The 15,988-nt window shown below is 37.9% G+C and overlaps 1 long non-coding RNA gene across 1 annotated transcript in view; it reads right to left on the bottom strand.

Annotated features, from left to right (window-relative positions):
* The window catches only part of LOC118765335, an 18,393-nt gene that overhangs the window by 1,368 nt on the left and 1,037 nt on the right, over positions 1 to 15,988 (bottom strand). The window lies entirely within an intron of this gene.

Here is a 15,988-nt window from a genome sequence, read left to right as displayed (position 1 = left end):
ACGGTTCATTGGACTAGGCGTTTTCATCTGTGTCTATATATATAGTATATATATATATATATATATATATATAAATATATACATAATGAATTTGAGCGCTTCTTTTGATGATGGAGTCGTCAACCGTCTTACAAAGGCAACCAACACATTTGGCAAACTCTGTCATCGCCTATGGGATGAAAGGGGCCTCTAACTTGACACCACAGTACAGGTCTTTAAAGCAGCCATTCTTACTACTCTCTTGTATGGCTCAGAATCGTAGATAACCTATATTTGACACATTAATCAACTATACATCTTCCACAAAGACTGTCTAAGGACAATCTGTGGTTATTCACCTAAAAGACAAAGTTTCTAATGCCGACCTGTTTAGCAAGTGTAAGATTGGTGGAATCGAAAGCTTCCTTATGCAATCATAATTGCGCTTGTCTGGTCATGTCGTCAGAATGAGTGATGGAAAAATATCCAAAGACCTCATGTACAGCCAGCTTGAGAGTGGATACAGAAATGTTGGTCGACCATGGCTCAAGATATAAGGACAAGCTGAAGAGTAACCTCTTAGAAATGAAGATAGCTCACAACACCTTTGAGTGAACAATCTTAGATCGAACAAAATGGAGATCGTTGTGTCAAAATGGTATTAAAAACTTTGTTGCAGCTAGCATTAACAGGCTTTGGGGTGTGAGGCAAGGGATCAAAGCGACTGCAAATATATCACCTGCACTGACCTGTAATCCCCATACTTGCAACGTCTTGCAAATTGTTGGTGAGACTTAAATATCACATTCAACATAAGCATTATGACTGACAAGAGTACGTTGTCGGAGCCTTATATGTCGAAACCGACGGGAGAGGCTATCATATATGTATGTGTATATTAGAATATTTGGAGATGATGTACAGGTATTTTATATTAGAAGAAATGAGGTACTCAGAAATTCGGATGGTTTTATATTTTTACAGATATTTATTTGCATGTTTCATGTTTTTATACATCATATATTAGCGCTTTTGTCCATTCTAGTGGAGTCTTCAAATTGACTTGTATGTGTGTATATATACATATATAGCAATTAAGGGTAAAACTAATTAATTTCTGAACTTCGGTATGTGGTGATGCATTTCTTTTGCTGACCCCTCAATATTAGTATATATATATATATATATATATATATAGAGAGAGAGAGAGAGAGAGAGAGAGAGAGACAGAGACAGAGAGACAGAGAGACAGAGAGACAGAGAGACAGAGACAGAGAGACAGAGAGACAGACAGAGAGACAGACAGATAGATAGATAGATAGATAGATAGATAGATAGATAGATAGATAGATAGATAGATATAGATAGATAGATAGATAGATAGATAGATATATTTCTTTATTGGCCACGCAGGGCTGAACACAGAAGGGACAAAATACAAAAGAAGAGCTTTTCTATTTGGGAAGAAGGAAAAAAGGCTGGATAGGGCGAATTCTGATCAAAAGGGATCGTGAAAAAAAAAGTGGGACCGATCAATAGGGATCGTTTATCACAGAAATGTCAATGTAAAAAGGGAAAACAGATTAGGTTTGTCCGTGGATAGAAAAGCCTACGGAAAAGACCTTTCACCCTTTCGGGGTTGATAAATTAAGTACCAGTTGCGAACTGGGGTCGATCTAATCGACTGGCCCTCTCCCCATAAATTTCGGGTCTTTTGCCTAGAGTAGAAAATATTATTAAGAATGAAACAATGCAGCGAGTTGGAAGAAAGGTTAACACGCCGGACGAAATGCTTAGAGGTTTTTCGATTTGTCTTTATGCTTTAAGATCAAATTCCGCTGAGGTCGACTTTGCTTTTCATCCTTTCGGAGTCGATAAATTAAGTACCAGTTGCGTACTGAGATTGGTCTAATCGACTGGACCCCTGCCCCCGAAATTTCAGGCCTTGGGCCTAGAGTAGAAAAGAATATTCTGGATGCTTAACATTCATGGGTGTATGTAATACCGTGTTAGTTCTGCCATGGGCGCAAGAACTTATCAGTCCCGAACTTAACACAGTTTGCATGGAGTGTGTGTGACTGTGATTACATGTCCCAGCCTACGACTGAACTGGTGGCTGGTCCGTCACACGGTTAACTTTTCACATTACTGAAGTTCGCTTATTGCTGAGTGGACCGGAGCAAAAGGAAATGAAGTTTTTGTTTTATTTCTTTGTTTTTTTGGTGGGGTCAAGAACACAACGTACCAATCGGTCCAGGAATACGAACCCACGAATCTTGCTCAATAGCTCTAAAGCAGGACATATACACGGAATAGTCACGGATGGAATTCTTTTGAGAACATTGTCATATCATCTTTCATCCCCACCACACCAAGCTACATCACATGAATGGAATGGAAGCACTTCGTCGGTTACGACGATGAGGGTTCCGGTTGATCCGAATCAACGGAACAGCTTGCTCGTGAAATTAACGTGTAAGTGGCTGAGCGCTCCACAGACACGTGTACCCTTAACGTAGTTCTCGGGGATATTCAGCGTGACACAGAGAGTGACAAGGCCGGCCCTTTGAAATACAGGTACAACAGAAACAGGAAGTAAGAGTGAGAGAAAGTTGTGGTGAAAGAGTACAGCAGGGATCACCACCATCCCCTGCCGGAGCCTCGTGGAGCTTTAGGTGTTTTCGCTCAATAAACACTCACAACGAACCCCTTCAAAATACGCCACACTACCTGTAACAGAATTCGAACTGGCCACGCTCTTTAGCTGGGAAAAGCCACATCTTATTATTATTATTATTATTATTATTCATTCTTGGCTTTCACAACCGCTTCCCTTTGTTAGTAAACAGGTTTACCTGGTCAAATCGCTCTCGGTTTTTCTTTTGTGTTCGCGTAACGACACGTTGGGGTGTGAAAATCGGAATGCGTTCGACCGTGCAGGAGTGCAGAGAAGCGAATCAAAGTGCATCAGCTTCATTTGCTGTGCATTATGGAGAGCCAAGACGAAAACATTCCCAGTGACACAACAAACAGCTAATCATAAATCTAGAAGCTTCGATGACAAATTAGAGAAAAAGAAGAGAAGAGAGAAGATGAAGAAGGCCGGCGAATTAGAGTGCGGCGTGGTGGAAGGACGAGATGAAGAAGAGGAAAACGTTTGCTTGTAAATTATGTGTAAATAGTCGCAGGTATGGCTGTGTGGTTAAGAAGTTTGCATCGCAATGACGTGGTTTCTTGGTTCGATCCCACAGCCACGCACATTGAGCAACTATTTTGTTTTTCTTATCGAACTTTTTAGTCGATCAATATCTTGTAAGTGGAATCCGTAAGATGAAAGCGTTGTGGAAGCCCTTCGTGTACAAAAGCGTAGCAAAGGGGTGGGGTGAAGTGTGGGGGCGGGGCGGGGCGGCGGCACACTTGGGTCTGTTACAGAAGCCGTGTAGGATGGGAAAGCTTCGAGTAGCAGAGCAAACTCAAGCGCTGCGCTGAGCAGCGCACACTCTGAGTAATGAGCACACCGATATACAGCTGCTGCTCCTGCGGCTACTACTACTGATCCTGCAACTACTACTACTACTACTACTACTACTACTACTACTACTACTATTGCTGCTACTACTACTACTACTGCTGCTGCTGCTGCAACTACTACTACTACTACTACTACTACTGCTGCTGCTGCTGCTGCTGCTACTGCTACTACTACTACTGCTGCTGCTGCTGCAACTACTACTACTACTACTACTACTACTGCTGCTGCTGCTGCAACTACTACTACTACTACTACTACTACTGCTGCTGCTGCTGCTGCTGCTGCTGCTGCTGCTACTGCTACTACTACTACTGCCACTGCTACTACTGCTGCTGCTACTACTACTACTGCAACTTCTACTATTGCTGCTGCTACTACTACAACTGCTGCTGCTACTACTATTGCGACTACAACTACTGCTGCTGCTACTACTACTACTGCCATATGCCCGTGGGCAATTATAGAGTGAATTTTAGGGCTTATAAATCTAATATTTTCCTATCCTTCCTTAATATCGGTTCCCAAATGCTACTCATATCTGCACTCGGTCTGCTTAGGGGGTTGTTGCGTCCTAGCATATGTGCTGCTTCTTTTAGTTTTCGTATTTTCCATTATTTTATCTCTTATTTTAACTTCATCCCTGGACGTATTAATAATACGCACCAAGTATGGATTCAGGACATCCGTATACCGCAAGCCGACCTTCACTGGACGATACCTCAACTTCAACTCCCACCATCCATACAGTGTCAAGAGAGGGATTGCTCAGTGCCTCAAAGATCGAGCAAAGAATATGAGTAGCGATCGTGATACCCACCACGAAGAAACGATCAAGCTAAGTAACAATCTATTAAGCAACAACTTCCCCAAAAACAAACTATCCACTCAAATTATTAAGAAAAGAGAAGGTGAAGCCAATAAACTGTCCATAGTCTGTCTACCCTATGTGGAAGGCTTCTCCGAAAAGATACAAAAGATATGTGCCTCATATAACATGAGGACAGTGTTCAAGAGTTATACAACATCTCGCAAATATCTCCTTCGAGTGAAACCACCAATAGAAGAGAATATGACCAAAGACAGCGTATACTCCATCCCATGCAGCGGTGGTAGGTTATACAAAGGCGAAACATGCCGCCCCCTCAAAATAAAGGCAGAGGAACATCGCAAAGCTGTGACACGAGGAGATATTGATAAATTGGGTATAGCAGATCATGTATGGAAAAATGGAGATCACCTTCCCCTGTGGGATGAAGTTAAAATAATAGATTCTGAGTTCGATTCCAGGCAGTGACCTGAATAATAATGATAATAATAATAATAATAATAATAATAATATAATAATAATAATAATATAATAATAATAAGAATAATATAATAGAAGAAGAAGAAGAAGAAGAAGAAGAAGAAGAAGAAAAGAAGAAGAAGATCGAAAAATTCCTAAAGAATGAGAACCCAGGTTTGAAATTTCCCCAAGACACCTGAAGAAGGCTGGAGGGTATATCAGCCGAAATGTTGTGTTAACAACAAACAAGATGAGGACAAATATCCGTCAAATGTAAATAATGTAAATAAAGTACATAATTCCTCATCTCTTAAATATAGAACTGTACCTTCACTTCTTGTCTATCTACTTTTCAATACACTTGCATAGATACACGGAATTAGACATAAGTACGAAGAAGTGCTACGAAGTTCTTGGCTTTAGGTGAAAGGAAATACAGGAAAAATACAGGTGAAAAATACAGGTGAAAGGAAATACAGCATCTCGAAAGAGTCCAGAAGCTGGCTACACGCATGGTTCATGGTCTCAAAAATTTGTCCTACGAAGAAAGGCTGAGGACGCTCGACCTTTATTCTCTTGAAAAACGCCGCCGCCGTGGTGATCTCATTCTCGCCCACAACATCATAAGTGGAAAGTGTAACCTCTCGAAAGAGCTGTTCTTCACTCCTGCTCCAGAGCGTCGGCTGCAGGGTCATTCCGAAAAGCTCTACCTGCGACGATTTCATCTCAATCGAAGGAGAGGGGCTTTCTCCGTCCGGGTTGCGGATCCGTAGAACAAGCTGCCAGACGAGATGGTGAAGATGCCGACGACCGCTTTGTTCAAAGCCTCCCTTGACCTCAAGTGGCCTGAACTCTTTACATGGACACCACCCTGTACTTAACTCCATGTCCCCCTACATGGCCTTGCTATTTGCTTTTGAGCCAAATTAACTAACTAACTAACTAACTAACTAACTAACTAACTAACTAACTAAGGATCAGTTAGTTATGATTTTATTCAACGTATTCCCCTCTCAGGTTCACACACTTATTGCAGAAGTCCTTCAGTTTTTCTAAGCCCTGTAAAAGAACTCGGAAGGTTGGGCTTCCAACCAGGCCTTCCACGACACCCTTAAAGCCAGGAACTTTTCGACACCCTCTCGTATAAAAGAAAATTAAATATTGTGTGTGTGTGTGTGTGTGTGTGTGTGCCCATGGAGAACGAGAAAGTGAGAGAGAGAGAGAGACAGACAGACAGACAGACAGACAGACAGATACAGACAGAGACAGACACAGACAGAAAACACGTAAGACTGAAACTCACGAGTTGGAATATAGAACTCAATACCAGCGTGCAATAAATGTGTACAGACACACACACACAGACACACATACACACACACGCACGTCCACACACGCATATACACACATGCACACATACATGCAGTATATACTCTCTTCTACTCTAGGCACAAGGCCCGAAATTTTGGCGGAGGGAGCAACTCCATTAGATCGACCCCAGTACGCAACTGGTACTTAATTTATCGATCCCGAAAGGATGAAAGTCTACACATGCAGTAGATAAACATATGTAAACACTTGTAAACATGCTCACATACACACATACATATATACGTACATGTATGTATGTATGTGTGTGTGTGTATGTATGTATGGCTGTATATACCTTAGCTGAATGCAATCATTGGTTGATAAACTCGAAAGATGGAACCAGGGCACCTCAGTCGCCACTCATGGCTTTCAGCTAATATAAGCATACATAATACTTATGTGCAAGTGTATGTATATGTCAGCATGTATATATACACACCTACACACACACGCACACAGATATGTGTGTGTGTGTGTGTGCGGAATAAACTTAAGCTTATAATGTTGAAGCAAACAACTTTGCGAACGTATAAACAAGAACAATTTATGCAGAAGTAAAAAATAGCTTAAAACATCTATTTTTACTTTCACTTTTATTTTAATATTTGTAAATTTTTCAATCATATCTACGTATGTATTAGCTGTTGTTGATGTTGTTGATAGCACAGTACACGTTGTAATTGTATATATATATATATATATATATATATATATATATATATATATATATATATATATATAGATAGATAGATAGATAGATAGATATATAGACAAGCACACACACAAACATACAGTTTTGTATATATATATATATGTACGTATGTGTATTCAAGTACGTGTATGTATGTATATATATATATATATATAATATATATATATATATATATATATATATATATATATATTACTTGAACTGACTGAGAATCGACTGAGGAGTTTTAAAGGAAATTAAAAACAGAAACTTGAGGGCCTTGTTTAGCTTTTTAAACTGATTGCTGGCGTAGACTTTATGTAAAAAGCATTTAAAATTGCGGAAACAGACAGACGGACGCAGAAGAAGAACAACACACACACAAACAGGCACATACATAGATACATACATACATACATACATACATACATACATACATGCATACATACGTACATACAGTTCGCATGCAAATACACATATGCACACAAGCAGCTATAAACACATGTAGACATTTATCAAGCCTAAGTATGTGTATATACGTGAATAAATTCGTATATATACACATTTGTATACATACATGCATACATATATGCATACATATATATCTATATACATACATATATATATATATATATATATATATATATATATATATATATGCATACATATATATATGTAATATATATATATATATATATATATATATATATATATATATATAATATATATATATATACATATATATATGTACGTATCCATATATGTGTGTGTGTGTGTGTGTGTAATTTTGCATATGTATACACGCATACATATGTATTCAAATATGTGTTTATGTATTACTAATAAAATATGTATATTTGTAAACTCATTACCCTTCCAACTACGATCCATGTGTATATACACTCTATATCTATATAAATATGTATATATATAAATATATATATATATATATACATATTTATATAACTGTATGTCTGCATTTGGCATGCGCGCGTGGTGTATAAGCGTACCTATGTATGCATATGTATATACGCATGTAAGTGTGACTATGTGTGTATGTATATAGATGTATACATACATATGTGAGTATGTATATATATATTCATATGGATATATATGTATGTATATATTTGTATATGTATGTATATATATGTATATATATAATATATATATATTATATATATATATATATATATATATATATATATATATATATGTACGTATGTGTATTCAAGTACGTGTATGTATGTATATATGTATTATTCGCCGATATTTACTTATATATGAATGTGTGTGTGTGCATAAATAGACAGATATGAACAGACAGATACATAGATAAATAGACAGACAGACACACAGACAGATAGATTATTGATTGTGACTTCGAAGTTTCGGCCAGTTTACCCACCATCAGACTGCGATGCATTGAGGTTAATCTTGGCTTTATATAGTCTCTGTTGAATTAAAAAAAATTCTATGGGTGGTTGGTTTTTAGTGGATTGGTAATTAGGGTTAGGGCTGGTTGTTATGGAGAGGTGTTTTAGAGAATTTTTTATTGATGCAAATATATATATATGTATGTTTTGTGCATGTATGTATCGTCGTCGTCGGTAGCGGCGGCTTTATCTCGTGTCCAAGAATTTAATTATTTCTTTACCGATCGCTTCCTTGGTGGTGATGCTGTTGTTGACTCTGTAGACCAATTCTTGCAAAGAAGCGCCCATAGCATTGGCTGAATGGCAATGTTGGTGGAAGACGAGATTGATTTTGCCAAGCCTTTCTCTGCCTTCGTTTGATTTCTTCATTTTCGCTTTTGCTGGCTTCAAAGTTTTTGGTTCCGGTGATGATGGAACCCCACCACTTTGTAGGGTCTCGGGCTTGTGTTTCAAACAATTTAGGCTCAATTGCAGTGGTTTTCCGTATTGTTTTGAGTTGGTCGTTGTATCTTCGAAGATTGCAACGCCGTGGTCTTTTTTTCCTAAAGTCAGTTCGCTGAATAAGACTTGGAGTAGGAATCGTGACTCTTCCATTCTTGCTACATGACCTGACAATCAAAGACGGTGTTTCATGATCAACGATTCGAGGCTTTGACCGTTTGGCTCTTTCCAGGACTTCGTCGGTGGTCACACTGTGTTCCCATTTGATGCTCGACTTTGTACGAAGCTTTCCGTGGTGAAAACGTTCTAATTTCTGGATGTTGCGACGACATAGTCAAGGTTTCGCAGCTTCATGGCAAAACTTAAATGACAGCAACATTATTGAGCATATATATAAATAGATTAAATGTATATATTATTTTCTGTTTTATTCGTCTTCAGTTCCAGTCATTGGACTGCGCTCAAGCATAGTGCATCTTGGAATACATTATTTAATGTATCCCTTCTCTGAGGTGAATATTGCCTTTCATCCATTCAGGATGGACAGGTTAAAAGCCCGACCAAAAGTTGGAGGAAATTGATAGAAGTCAGACGTGGTTCTTTGCAGCTTTTGTTCCACTTCCGATATATTTTGAATTCGAAATGCTCTGTGGGTGTTCATAACCAAAGCTAATCACCCAAATCCAGAAATCTCTCATTTATTCCGGGTGAATAGGTAGAACTAGAACCATAACAGCGCAGCTCCCATGACTTTCGGAAACATTTTTTCACGCTAAGAGTTGCTGAAGCATGGAACAAACTGCTGGCCTCAGTTGTTAGTTGTCGGAGCACTGCATCCTTCAAAACTTCCATGCTTCCTGAGATTCGCCAACACTACACCTGATTTTCTCCCCTCCATACACACGCAAGCATGTATCTGACTCATACACTGTTCACTTTCCAGACATTTGTACATTACTGCATATGCTTTATACGCACTTTTGACAAGTTGTGGTGCACCTGAGCACGGTATACAATAATTTCATTATTATTATTATTATTATTATTATTATTATTATTATTATTATTATTCAGTAGTTTTATTTTTATAGCGTGCTTTCACTTCACTACCGAGCACAGCTCTGTGTGCCTTGGGTATGTGCTGTGATTTGTTGTGATGCTCTGATGGTTTATTGTATGGAAAGTGTTCTGCGTAGGATGTGTGCAGTGCCTAGTAGTGCAATTTTCTGTATATTATATGTGTTTGTAAGTCCTGGTGTTTTTGTTATGTATTTGTCTGAATATTTTTTTATCATGCCTAATGCACCTACTATGATAGGAATTGTTTCTGTTTTCAGATTCCACATTCTAGTTACCTCTATTTCCAGGTCTTTGTATTTTGAGAGTTTCTCCATTTCTTTTAGAGACACGTTGTCATCAGCCGGTATTGATACATCAATTAGAAAGCATTTTTTTCTTCATGATCTCTGACAACTATATCTGGTCTGTTGGCCTTTATTATTATTATTATTATTATTATTATTATTATTACTATTATTATTATTATTATAAACAAGCAGTGCCGTAAGATCCGGTATAGGTAATTGAGTTTTCAATTAAAATAGCTATTTAGGAATCATTCTTAATGTATATACATTGTTGGTAGGCCAGTTACTACGATATTTGTCCAGAGATGACATCTTTGAAGGAAGTGTTGTGTTTTTAACATAACAAATATCAGGGCAAAATGGAAATTTGTTCCGGCAGCAACCAGCGAGGACACCAGATGCATGATGGGTTTCTTTTGATGTGGATTCAATTCGCAGGGGATCGATAAAAGTTGAATTAACTGGAATGAAATACCTTTCCTTCTTAAAGCGGCAGGGCATGATTTAAAGGAGATATAGCTGCTACTTCTAGCAAGTCGAACAACTACGTAGAGGATCCCTCCTTTTGCTCATATAACTACTTTCATAAGTTGCCCTAATACCTCTTTCCACTCTCCTATGGGTATTGAAAAGTAAAGCGTAAAGAGACTGGTCTAAACACCCACAAGGCATTGCTCCTTGCAGCATATCCACCACCACCACCACCAACACCGACGCCGCCATCGCCATCACCGTCACTCCTACACTCGCCGCCGCCATGGCCTTCACCTCTATCACTCGACGGCAGTCAATAAATTTAATAAGATTCAAAATGGATGGATTGGAAAGGTTAGAGTTGAGCATTTGATGAAATGGCGATTAGAAATAAGTGGTTTGTTTTTAGATGGCTGCGCGCTTGTGGTGACTCTTACTGGCGGCTTTTATCGATACGAACGTCAGGGATACACGCACGCATGCGTACAAGCACGCATGCGTATAAGCACGAGCGGCCGAGACCCATTTATTCACACACACACACAAACATACACACACAAACATACACACACATATATATATATACATATATAAATACATAAACGTATATAATTTCGTGCACATATATATATATACATACATACATACATACATACATACATATATATATATATATACATATATATATATACACATACATATATACATATATATATATATATATATATATATATATATATATAATATACATATATATATATATACACACACACACACGCAAACATGCATATGATTTGTGATATTTGTGTATGCATATAGATACATATATGTATAAATACACACACACATATATATATATATATGCACATATATCTGTGCGCGTATATATATATATATAAGCAGTTATGCTTTTATAGACACATGCAGAAAGAGAAATCAACATACACATCAGTATCCAAACATTATACACACACACACGCATACACACATACATTCATACATACATACATACACACTCTTTTGTCAACACAAATAGTGATTAGCACAATACTTCACACTACCACTCAGCACCATCACTATCATCATCATCATCATCACCACCACCACCGCCACCACCACCACCGCTACCACCACCATCACCAGCAACACTCTTCAAACCCTCTCACTCTACACTACGCCCCACTACCCCCTCCACCCAACCCTCTTTTTTATCTTTTATTTATTTATTTATTTATTTATTGAGATTTTCAAGTGGGGTGAGGTGGGGGCGGGGGTATGTCCATCTCCATCTCCATTCACTGTTCGACCCCCTCCCCCCCCCTAAGCACGCCGCCACTGCCACCGCCACCCTGCTCTGCGACCTTCCAGAAAAGCCCCTCCTCACCAACCAACCAGAACGCAAACCTTCACCGACCAAATTCACCATATCCCACAAGTCAACCACAACGCTACTACTGTCCATACTATAAATAACATCAACACCACTAACACACCACCACCACCACCACTACCAATACTATAACCATCTCTACTACCACTACCACAACTATCACCTCTACCACTACCACCACTACCACCACCACCACCACCATTACTACAACACTAGCTTCACTCGGTCAACATAGCCACGTGATATAACAGAAAATAAAGAGAAGAGGAAAGACAAGGAGAGAGAGAGAGAAAAAGAGAGAGACAGACAGACAGACAGAGAGGAGGAGAGAGATAATGGAAAAGGCGGGTAAAGGAAAAGAGCAGAGGTGGTGGTGGTGGTGGTGGTAGTGGTGGTGTTCTTGGTGGTAGTGATGATGGTGATGATGGTGGTAGTGGCGGAAGAGGTGATGGCTGCGATGGCGGTGGTGGTTGTGGTGAAAAGGTGATGTGCTTCGTGTATGTGTATGTGTGAGTGTGTGTATGTGTGTGAGTGTGTGTGTGTGTGTGTGAGTGTGTGTGTGAGTGTGTGTGTGTGTGCACGAGCATGTGTGTGTGTGCTTAGAGAAAGACGTCTGTCGTGTATGTGTACGCTTGTGTGTTTTTGTGTATGCACATGTATATATATATATATGTGTGTGTGTATGTTTGTCTGTGTGCGTGTGTATGTGTTTGTGTCTGTCTGTGTATGAGTATGTCGATTTGTGCATTTCTGTGTGTGTGTGAATTCACCAGTTTCCCTACCCTCCCCCACCCCCATTCCCTCCCTCCCTCGCTCCCTTCCTTGTATGGTGTGTATGGTTTTTGCTGCTCAGATCTGCATGGTTAGCAGTGTGAAACGTTGGCGAAAAGTCCATTATAATGGAGATATATATTCCCGGGTTTTTACACTGTTCGAAATTTAGCCTGCGGGAACCCTAGTGTGTGTTAAAACAATCGACAACGGGGAGAAACAGAACGGGGACGAGAACGGCGATGACAACGGCGATGAAGACATTGGAAAAAAAAAGGGGGGCAATGTATGAAAAAGAACGAAGGGGAATTCCATCAGAGATAGGGATAAACGTAAAATAAAAGATAGACGTAAAGAAAAAGTAAAATGTTGCAAAATTGCCATCGGCTCATTTTGTTGGTTTTTTCCTTTCTTTTTTTTCCTTTCTTTTTTTCCTTTCTTTTTTCTTTCGTTCTTGTCTTCCCTTCTATCATTTTCTTTATTCATTTATTTATTTATTTATATTTTATTTTCATCTCAAATCACAATGGGAAAATTACAGCGAAACGGGGGTAGGGTAGAACAGGTTATACAGAAACGTTAAGATAGATAGATGGATAGAGAGAGAGAGATAAGCAAAGAGACAGAGACAGACAGAGAGAGATGAATAGGGAGAAAGAGGAAGGGAGGGAGTGAAAGAGATATAATTTAATTTGAGACCGGTGTATGCGTGTGTATGTATACATACATGTATGTATGTATTTATGTCGATCAGTATCTGCAGATGTTTGTGTATGTGTGGTGTGTGTCTATTGGTGCGGACATGTGTGTGTTTCGGTAAATCTTATGTAGACATATATGCATGCAAATATGTGTCTGTATGTGTGGGTGTGTATGTCAATCTATCTATCTATCTATCTATCTGTCTATCCAGCTATCCATCTATCTATCTATCTATCTATCTATCTATCTATCTATCTATCTATCTATCTATCTATCTATCTATCTGTCTGTCTGCCTGTCTGTCTGTCTGTTTATCTATCTATCAACCTATCTTTCTATCTACCTAACTCTCTCTCTCTCTCTCTCTCTCTCTTTATATATATGTGTGTGTGTGTGTATGTGTATATATATACATATATATATATGTGTATGGTCATATATACATTTACATACATGTATATATAAATATATATATATGTATGTATGTATATCTGTATATTTACATATATATATATATATATATACATATATAAATATGTATATGCATGCATATATACATGCTTTATTTATATGCGTGTGTATACATTTACTAGTGTGTGTGTGCGTATGTGTGTCGATAAATTTAGATATACCAGAGATGGCATGTGTATGTGTACCTATCAATGGATACATTAACACACACCAAACACATTCATACATAAACACATATATATTTACACACAAACACACACACACACATACACTAACAAGGGCTCCCACTGAATTTTTTTTCTTTTTTTTTTTTTGCATATCCCCTCGGAGACTTTCGAATTACTATATTGAGTGCTAGCAGCTATCATCGTAAGGAGTGGAGGTGATGACCGAGTCATTCAGTTTTCTATTGTAAAATGGCGGCTGTTGACAGAGAAATGTCAGATGACATTGTTATAGCGTTTCAATAAGAGAAGCAACGACAAATAAAGAGGCAGCCATTTTGAATAAAATGAGACAATGATGACGAAATCTAACCAATTTGAAATGAAGGTCGATGTCGTTTTTTTTCAAGTTTCTTTTTTTTTTTGGTGTATGTAATTTTTAATTTTTTTTTTTTAATAGACGCTTTGCGAAGACTAACGAAGTGTGCTGCAAGAGACACGCTGATTGGTCAGTTGCTTTTTTTTCTGGTTTTGTTTTTTTTTGCGTTTACCAATCGTTTTGTGTTTAGTTTTGTCATACATACATACATACACACATACATACGTACATACATACATATAGATATACATACGCACACACATACATATATACATACAAGTATAAAAGTATATATGTATGCATACATACCATACATATAGATATAAATACGCTCAACATACATATATACATACATACAAGTATAAAAGCATACATGCATGCATGCATACATACATATATACATACATACATATATACATACATACATATATACATATATACATGCATACATACATATACATATATTAATGCATACATAAATATATACATGCATGCATACATACATACATACATATATACATGCATACATACATACATGCATACATACATACATACATACATTTATACATAAATACATACATACATTATACATACATACATACATACATACATACATACATGCATACATACATGCATGCATACATACATACATACATACATACATACATACATATACATACATACATACATACATACATACATTATACATACATACATACATACATACGCACAACATACATATATACATACATACTTACATACATCTATAAAAGCATATATACATGCATGCATACATACATACATACATACATACATACATACATAAATACATGCAGGCATATATACATTGTCTGGTACTCACACACACATACTTACATGTATACATGCATACATACATGCATGCATTCATACATGAATGCATACATCCATACATACATATATACATGCATACATATAGATAAATACGTGCAGGCATACATACATGCATTGTCTGGTACTCAATCGATTACGATGACAAGTCTTCTAATCAACGAACAGCCTGCTTGGGTAATTAACGTGCAAGTGGCTGGGTATTCCACAAACATATGTACCCTAAACGTAGTTCTCAGAGAGGTTCAGCATGACACAGAATCTGACAAGGCTGGCCCCTTTGTAATTACAGGTACAACTCATTTTTGCCAGCTGAGTGGACTGGACCAACGTGAAATAAAGTGTCTTGCTCAAGGACACAACGCCCCGCTTGGGAATCAAACTTACGACTTTACGATCGTGAAACGAAAATCTCAAACTATGTGCTTCACACACACACACACACACACACACACACACACACACACACATACACACACACACACACACACACACACACACGCTTATAGGCGTCGTGTTATTTCAAAACAATAAACCCGAAATTGCGGAGTTGTGAAACTTCGGCTTTGACTAAATGTATAAACTCTGTTATATACAATATATGTATGTATGAATATATGTGTGTATGTTTGTATGCATGCATGTATGTATGCATGTATTTATGT

This window comes from Octopus sinensis, linkage group LG11 (assembly GCF_006345805.1).
Source record: "Octopus sinensis linkage group LG11, ASM634580v1, whole genome shotgun sequence".
In the NCBI taxonomy this organism is placed as follows: Eukaryota; Metazoa; Mollusca; class Cephalopoda; order Octopoda; family Octopodidae; genus Octopus; species Octopus sinensis.
The sequence above is the reverse complement of the archived record's forward strand: the minus strand, read 5'-3'. Positions and strand labels throughout refer to the sequence as shown.